The sequence below is a fragment of the Zootoca vivipara genome, chromosome 15 (genome assembly GCF_963506605.1).
Source record: "Zootoca vivipara chromosome 15, rZooViv1.1, whole genome shotgun sequence".
In the NCBI taxonomy this organism is placed as follows: Eukaryota; Metazoa; Chordata; class Lepidosauria; order Squamata; family Lacertidae; genus Zootoca; species Zootoca vivipara.
The window spans coordinates 27897090-27906050 of NC_083290.1; the positions used below are offsets into that span (position 1 = coordinate 27897090).

An 8961-nucleotide genomic window follows, 5' to 3' on the forward strand; every position below is an offset into this window, starting at 1 on the left:
ATCTGGCTGGGTTTCCCCAGCCACTCTGGGCGGCTTCCAACAGAAGAATAAAATATTTGATTAAAGATTAAAAGCCTCCCTAAACACGGCTGCCTTCAGATGTCTTCTAAAAATCTGGTAGCTATTTTTCTTTTTGACATCTGATGGGAGGGCGTTCCACAGGGCGGGCGCCACTACCAAGAAGGCCCTCTGCCTGGTTCCCTGCAACTTGGCTTCTCGCAACGAGGGAACCGCCAGAAGGCCTTCGGCACTGAACCTCAGTGTCCTGGCTGAACGATGGGGGTGGAGATGCTCCTTCAGGTATACTGGACCGAGGCTGTTTAGGGCTTTAAAGGTCAGCACCAACACTTTGAATTGTGCTCGGAAACTTACTGGGAGCCAATGTAGATCTTTCGTAAATCCCTCTTTCACATAGGCTGGGAGTTAACTCTGGATAACAGCCTCCAAACCCATAACGTACAAAGGCATTAATACCTGATGACTCTTCCTCTGACTGAATCTCTGCCTTTTTAGGATAGCAAGAATGTAATTCTGTCTCCTAGAGGTGGGATAGTCTCACCTGCAGGAGCTGCCTGTCTCATTTTGCCACCTGAGGCTAAATGGGAAGGTGCTGCCTTGAGCACGCCACCCACCAAACCAGGGATGCCCTTGCTGGGAGTACAGCGAGCTCTTGCGAGAGTTCTGCAAGATCTCATGCGATCTTGCCAGAAGCCTCCACTGCATTACTCCAGTGGCAGTGGTGGGCAAGTTGCCTGTGGGGGCACCACCCCATTGGATTCTGCCACCTGAGGCAGCTGCTCTGGTCCTCCTCATGGGCGGGAAGGGCCTGGTGTCGTGCCCCCTAATCCAGGCATCCCCAACCTGCGGCCCTCCAGATGTTTTGGCCTACAACTCCCACGATCCCTAGCTAACAGGACCAGTGGTCAGGGATGATGGGAATTGTAGTCCAAAACATCTGGAGGGCCGAAGGTTGGGGATGCCTGCCGTAATCTATCATCAATTTAAAACCAAGCACACATACTTAGAAAGGAGCCCCATTGAGTTCAGTGGGGCTTACTCTCAAGTAACTGTATTTAGGACTGCCAGTCAGTGCAGGCAATATTGAGCTAGATGGGTGAAGGCTCTGACCAAGGCTACGTAGCAGGAGAGGACCTGCTGAGATTCTACTGAGCTGATGCCCTCTATACTACAATTGGATTACACATGCAAACCAGCGCTGCCAGCCTGTGGTCAGGGATGATGAGAGTTGCCTGTGAAATACTGGAGAATATATCATGAAAAGTGTGGGGGGGTGACAACAATAAGGTCATTTGTAGCTTACAGACCTAAGCTTGCAAATACATGGAGGACCTTTGTAAACTGTGACTCAGGATCACTTTGACAGCCAAGGCCAGCCGGCTCACATTCCAAAACTTTATCCCTGCTCCTTGCCCAACTCCAAGAGCTCAGAAGAAGAAAATATTACCAACGGTGACTCAGCTATGGAAGGCAGACTTTTTATAGCGCTGAGAAATGGGCACCCGGGCTCTCTGCTGTCATGTTTTCCCTTCTCTTTCCCTGTGACAATGCATGGTTTGGTTTGTAATTGCATTAAAATGTCTTCTCTAGCAGCCTATGACCTAATCATCTCTTCAACGCCTATATTTAGAAGCCGTCTTTTGTGCTCAGGAGAACTGAAGCCAGAAGAAACAAGCGCTGCTCTTGATGTCTTAATAAGCGCCGGGTTTGTTTGCAGGGTGTTTTTTTGTTTTGTTGTTTTGCTCAATTTGCTGCATAATTATTTATTTTGTCTCCCCACCCTACCACCACCTTCCGTTTCCCTTCTCATCTCTTTAGCCTAAAAGGTTTGACATTTTAGCAAATCATGGATAAATTTTGCGTAGTATCAAGGGGCTGCCGTGGCACCGCATGAATTGTGTGATTGTGTGTGTGTGTTTGTGTGTGTTTGTGTGTGTGTGTGTGCGCCTCCCCTGTAAATGGAGAAGTCCAGCCCAATGGGAAGTCTGCAAGAAAGAAGTGGAATCAATTAAAAATGTAAGAATAAATTATTTTAATTAAAAATAGCTCAGAGGCAGACAGAGCGAGATAAATGGAGAGGGGAGGTGTTCACTCCTAAACGAATCTTCAGATACATCATTGATGAAAGTTTTACTTTGGAAGATAACATTTTGGGGTGTGTTTTGGGGGAAGAGTAATCTGGTAATCTGCATGGTGAAAGATGCCCACTAAGGAGAAAGGAAGGAAATTAGGCACTTAAACTGGTACTTGCATTGCCCACTCAGTCTTTATCAGCATGACCGTTTATTATTATAGTAATATACCACCTTTCTTCCAAGGAGTTCAAAGTTTCCCCACCCCTTTATCCTAACAATAAGGATGTGAGGTAGGTGAGGCTGAGAGATACTGGTCACCTAAGATCACACAGGGATCTCCATAGATGAGTGAGGATTTGAACGTGGGCCTTCAGCATCTTAGTCTGATATTCTAACAATGACATCACATTAGTCCTTAGTGAGACCCTGATGCCATTATTATGCACACTACCAGTTAAATAGCCCAATAGTTCACAAGAAGTGGATGTGAGAATTTGCTGTTATTTGGGGGCTGATCAATAGCTCACCGGTCTTACCTGCTGTCATGGACTGGTTGGACTCAGATGAATGGTGGGAGGAACCAGCTGAGGAACTACCAATGGAAGAAGGTTTAGAGCACGGGGAGTGAGGGGGGTAACAATGAGTGGTCATAGGAGGGGAGGGAGAAGACTAGGAAGAGAAGGTGTCAGGAGCTGAGGAGGTAACAGGGCTTAGTGAGCTGGGAGAGTCTGTTGCAGAGAGAAGTACAGAATCAGAGGCAGAAGCTGAAGCTGAAGCAGAAGAGGAGAGAAGCCAAGAGGCAGAGATAAGTCATCTGGTGAAGAGTCACAAGTGTCTCCCCCTCCTGCTGCAACAACCTCCCATCCCTGATTGCTCCCAGAACCAGAAGAGGCATAAAAAGGGCGAAGGAGAGATTGGTGACACACAGGCTCAGTCTCTGATTGGCAAAGACCCTGGAGAGGAGGGGACTTAGATAGCTATGGGGAGGCAGGGACCTTCAGTCCCAGCAACTGTTTCAAGGGGGCAAGACCTACTGGAGATGAATTTCTGTGCTCATTAGGCCTGGCACTCCTGTGCAGAACACACTTTTGCTAATAAAGAGTGGACGCCAACTTGCACAGTGTGATTTACTGCTGCCTCGCTCCTGGTAGCTGCATTATCTGACAGCATTGACCAAGCCAAGATTTCACAGAAATCTCTTTCTAAAGATTTAGCACAGGGTGGCCCAACACACAGCCTGCAGCCTGCATGTGGCCCTCAATGCCTTTTTGGGTGGCCCTTGCTAAGTACCAAAGCTGCAAGGAAATGGAAGTGACAACATGAAAAAGCCTTGCCCTGGTTTGCTCATGACCACTGCAGGCCACTCATCCCAGCTGTGGCTGAGAATCCTCCTTGGGTGCTGGGATGAGGATTCCCCGCCTCCTATTCTCCTTCTCTGACTGCCCAGCCCCTTCTTTCTGCCTCAGGGGTGGCACAGAACCCCACAAATCTCTGCCCCCTCCTCCTTCCTCCTGAGTCCACTCCTGTCTGTCCTTGGCATTCTTCATCTTAAGGTCTCATGTGTGTTCATGGAGTTATCTACACTGGAGAGTTATAACGTTAAAAATGTTTTATAAAAATGTGACACCAGAGGACTCTATAGAGCAGCAATCTGTCGCCAATGAGAAATTGCATGGGGAGCTATTTTAAATAGCGTTTTCCAGATCAATGTAGATCCAGCCTATGAATAGACTCAAATGGTTCTTTCCCTAGCCTTCTACAAATATCTACAAATAAACGGCATCAATGCTCATGCTTCACTTGAAGACCCTTACTCGACATGCATTGGCTCCCCGTAAAAATGCACACCTTGTTAAGACATCTGGTCCTGTTCCATGCTGACCTAGATGACTAAAATTCAGGAGCCATCGTGTCCTGACAGGAAACTGGCCCTCAAATCCCCACCCTGTGAAGTACAAACTGAACAAAGAAGAAATGAGGAGATGTTGCAAGTCTAATTATGGAGCCACACCTCGCTGTTGCAGGCCGGCTGCCAAGCTATTTATTAACCAATTTTATTTCTTGAATATTTGCAGGAGGTGCAACCAGTCCATGCTATCTTATCTGTCTGGAAACTGGAAACAGGTTGCTGTGACTTCTGAAGATATTTGTACAGCAGGACAGTTGGCAAATTCCCCAGACTTCAAAAAAATCCAGAGCATTAGAGATACCTCATCCAATTCAGATGAAGCAGTGTTTTTCATCCCAGTGGAAATTTGGGTTATTTATTTGTTGTGCTCACATCACACTCTTTCACTGCTGAGAACTAGACACTTGGTGGTATGGTAAGTATGGACAGGCCTTTCACATGGGGCCACCTTGGCTCTGGAATGTGCTCCCCCTGGAAAATCTGTGACTGACTCCTCACCACCCCAGTCCAGAGTACAGTGTGAGGCCCTTTCAGATTGCCAGCCTCTTCAGCTGCAGGTCTTAGTTCCTCTTGGTCAACCAGCACCATGCAGGTGTCGGAGACTGGGCAGAGGAGGAATGGAGGAGACTGCCTCCCCAGCCTGACCCTCCAGAGAAGAAGAAGACAGTTCCGACTTACAACAGGGGTTTGTGGAAGGTCACAGCTCAGAGGAAGGTGAGGGGGAAAGTTGGGAAATAATGGGAGAGGAGGAGGAGGCAGAGCCAGAGCAGCTGGCTGACATGTTATCACTAGAAACCATTCCAGACCCACTATCTCCCAGAACCTGGCGTGCCTTAAAAGTCGGAGAGCAAAGAGCTCAAAGACAGATGGCCCTAAGTGGCAACCATAGAGGGGGTGGTGCTGTTGATGAACAAGGAAGTGGGAGAAAAGGGAGGTGGAGATTTACTTGGGACAATGTCATTACTCCAAGAGGCTGCATTCCCCAACCTCTCTCTGTAAATATTGAATAAAAAGCAGATGATAAGGTCTTTTCCTTGTCATATCCATTCCTGGCAACCTGGTGTGGTGGTTGGTTCCTCTGCCACCTGACTGCAGGATTGCAAATGCCCATGGCCCCTATCTAACTTCTGCCATTAAAAAAATGGAACTTATGTGTGACTGGTTGGTTGTACCAGTGTGAGAGTGGAGATATGAGTCCAGGTGCACAGTCAGCTCTGCTAGCCACCTTTTGAAAGCAATGCAATTGGCACAGAGGGTGCTGTCATCCTGTTCTCGTGTGCATCCATTGGGGATCTTGAAAAGATGCCCATATTGCGTTGGATGATGCCCACAGTTCCTGTTCCAGAGAACACAACAACAACTTTATTATTTATACCCCACCCATATGGCTGGATACACAAATGGGGGAGATCTCCATAGCTGGGTAGGAGCACCTGTGTTTACCAAAGTATTTTTTTACCTTCAGTTGAAATCTAAGGATTGTATTCAACTAAGTTCCACCCAAATCAGACCCACTAAGTCAGTGTTTCTCAACCAGTGTGCCTCCAGATGTTTTGGGACTACAACTCCCATCATTCCTGACCACTGGTCTTGCTAGCTAGGGATGATGGGAGTTGTAGTCCCAAAACATCTGGAGGCACACTGGTTGAGAAACACTGCACTAAGTTAGCCATGTGCATTAATGTCAATGGGTCTACTCTGAGTAGGAGCAGCATTGGCTACAATCCTTTGCATTAAAAACAACAACAACCCCAAACCTTATCGACATACAATATAGATTTCAATGCAGAAAATAATTCCTGGTCGCAAATAGGCTCATCATGACTATAAGGACTAAGGGTGGATCTATACACCGGGGGGGGGGGCACTGTAAAAAAAGTCAGAAATAACAAAAGATGTAAAATTGCATACATTTTTTTTTACTGTGCTATCTGGTGCTGCATGTTTATAACATATTCCAAACACTGTTTTTGGACTACTGTAGCTGAGTCCGAGGAGTAAAGAAGACTAGGAATCTGTCAGTGTAACCCTGAAGCTACAATCTTCAACGTCCTAAACATAGCGGGACTTAACTTCTGAGGTCGCGCTGCAAGTGTACTTAGAATTAAGTCCCATCAAATACTTCCTGGACAGGTAAGCTCTTTTGTAGTTGCCCAAAGTGGGAGGTGCCTTTAAAGGGTGTGTTTGTGGCCACTGCCCCACCCTCCAGCTCATACCTGTGTAAAAGCAGGAGGCACTGATGTTCTCCATCTAACCATGTCTCCTCTACCTGCCAACTCCTCTGGAAATGCTTCGTAGATATACCAGACAATTTCCATCTCCCCGAACTCTCTGAGCAACACCTTCCACCAGTTGAAGCTGGCAGGGAGAGAGCCCAGGAGACAAACAGGAGGAAATCACCCAACAGCTGGACACATTCTGAAGGATAACCTGGGTCCCTCAGCAAGTGTAAATCACTGTGATCGCAATTGACTTTGGTGGGCGTCAAACGACGTCTGGAGGATGAAGGGCCCTGTGCTTCCCCCCCTTCCCCCAGTGCAACTAAGTAGCCCTGGCTCCAGAGCCTGCTTATTTCAAGCTAATGGGGAGCAAAAGGATGGGCTATTTATTTTTAAACCCACTTTATAAAAGAAGACGAAGCTAATTTCCCTCGTTTTCCTTTGGACTCCTGCCCGGGCTTCTCGCTGCACATGCATCCCTTTCCGAGCCAACAAACTGGCAGATACCAAATGCCAAGTCGAGCCCAGAACAAAGAGGATAATCTGAAAGGCGAGAGGTGCTGGTGCCAGGAGTTGAGTCCCTGGGCTTTGACTACCCTCGCAGTGCCCACTGCTGACCTCTAGTGGTTCCTCGGGGAAATGAAAGAGTGAGGTTGACATGCCTGCCGGGCCCTCATCACCCATTACAGCACATCTGAGTTGCTGGCTTATCCTAAGGGTTTCCCCCGGACCTGCCTGTGCTCCTGGCTGGATGCCAAGGGAAATGTTCTACTTTGTTACTTGGTGCTTCTGTAATTTCGCCCGTTTGTTTGTTATGTATGTTTGTTTGTTACGCGGGTGGCACTGTGGGTTAAACCACAGAGCCTAGGGCTTGCCGATCAGAAGGTCAGCGGTTCGAATCCCCGTGACGGGGTGAGCTCCCATTGTTCGGTCCCTGCTCCTGCCAGCCTAGCAGTTCGAAAGCATGTCAAAGTGCAAGTAGATAAATAGGTACCGCTCCGGCAGGAAGGTAAACGGCGTTTCCGTGCACTGCTCTGGTTCGCCAGAAGCGGCTTAGTCATGCTGGCCACATGACCCGGAAGCTGTACGCTGGCTCCCTCGGCCAGTAAAGCGAGATGAGCGCCGCAACCCCAGAGTCTTCCGCGACTGGACCTAATGGTCAGGAGTCCCTTTACCTTTACTATGCCTTTATAACAGATGTGTTAGTCTTTAAGCTGCTACTACGGTAGATGCTTTATGAACTTCGCAACAGAATACTATCATCAGCCTTCCAGAGGATATAGATTTAGTTGTATTTTCTTTTTTAATCCATATCCTTGTTTCATTTTTATTGGTTCCCTTAGGCAAATTAATTTATTTTTGGAGGTGGGGATGCATGTTGTATACATACCTTGATAAATAAAATATATAGTAGAAGAGTCATTGGGGTGATCACATGGAAATGAGAGTGTTTTGTTGTTGTTGTTTGTTTATTTCACTATTAATATTAAATTTATATCCTGTCTTTTTCCCAGACTGGAACTCAAGCCCTGGGGTAGCTCAGTTGGTAGAGCGTTAGACTCTTAATCTCAGGGTTGTGGGTTTGAGTCCCACGTTGGGCAGAATATTCCTGCACTGCAGGGGGTTGGACTAGATGATCCTCAGTGTCCCTTCCAACTTTACAGTTCTATGATCTTCTGCAGCTATTTCTATATCAGTTTTTTTCTGCCTTAAGCCCCCCAGAGTGATTGATGAACAGCCTATGAATACAAAAGAAAGCTACAATTAAAGTACTGTACAATAAACGCAACGATTCGAACGGAACAATATTAAATAGCAAAATCTCCCTTCTTCTTCTTCTTCTTCTTCTTCTTCTTCTTCTTCTTCTTCTTCTTCTTCTTCTTCTTCTTCTTCGATCACTCATATCTGAGTAAGATTGTCTTCCATAAACATGATTTTAATTCTGGATCCACACGTCCTTCTACAGTGGGAACATTGGTTTCCAGGCGGGAGCTGATGACGGTGTGGATTTGCCAAGCGTGCCTTCCTCTTAGCACGTTTCTCTTGTGTCCTGAGATCGAGTTTCTTCAAAGCACATGACACCTTTGGTAAGGGCTGTTCTCCAACTGGAGCACTCGCAGGCCAGTGTTCCCCAGTTGTTGGTGTTTATGCTACATTTTTTAAAGATTTGCCTTGAGACAGTCTTTAAATCTCTTTTGTTGGCCACCAGCATTACACTTTCCATTTTTAAGTTCGGAATAGAGTAGTTGCTTTGGAAGACGATGATCAGGCATCCGCACAACATGACCAGTCCAACGAAGTTGATGTTGAAGAATCATTGCTTCAACACTGGTGATCTTTGCTTCTTCCAGTACACTGATATTAATTCGCCTGTCTTCCCAAGTGATATGTAAAAAAATTCGGAGGCACCGTTGATGGAATCTTTCGAGGAGTTGGAGATGGCGTTTATAAGTGGTCCATGTTTCACAAGCATATAGTAAGCTTAGTAGTACAATAGCTTTGTAAACAAGCGCTTTGGTTTCCCTGTGAATGTCCCGGTCCTCAAACACTCTGCACTTCAATCAGGAGAAAGCAGCACTCGCAGAGCTCAGGAGATGCTGGATTTCGGCATCAATGTTGGCTCTTGTGGAAAGATAAATGCCTAGGTAGGAGAAGTGACCAACATTTTCCAACGTTACACCACTGAGTTGGATTTGTGGCGCTGCAGAGGGGTTATTTTGTACTTGTTGGTGCAGCACTT

General features: G+C 46.8%; 1 non-coding gene across 1 annotated transcript; it reads left to right on the top strand.

Annotated features, from left to right (window-relative positions):
* Positions 1-7747: 7747 nt before the first annotated feature.
* Positions 7748-7822, top strand: TRNAK-CUU (transfer RNA lysine (anticodon CUU)). Its single transcript has one exon. It is a non-coding gene; the product is annotated as a tRNA-Lys (tRNA).
* Positions 7823-8961: the final 1139 nt, after the last annotated feature.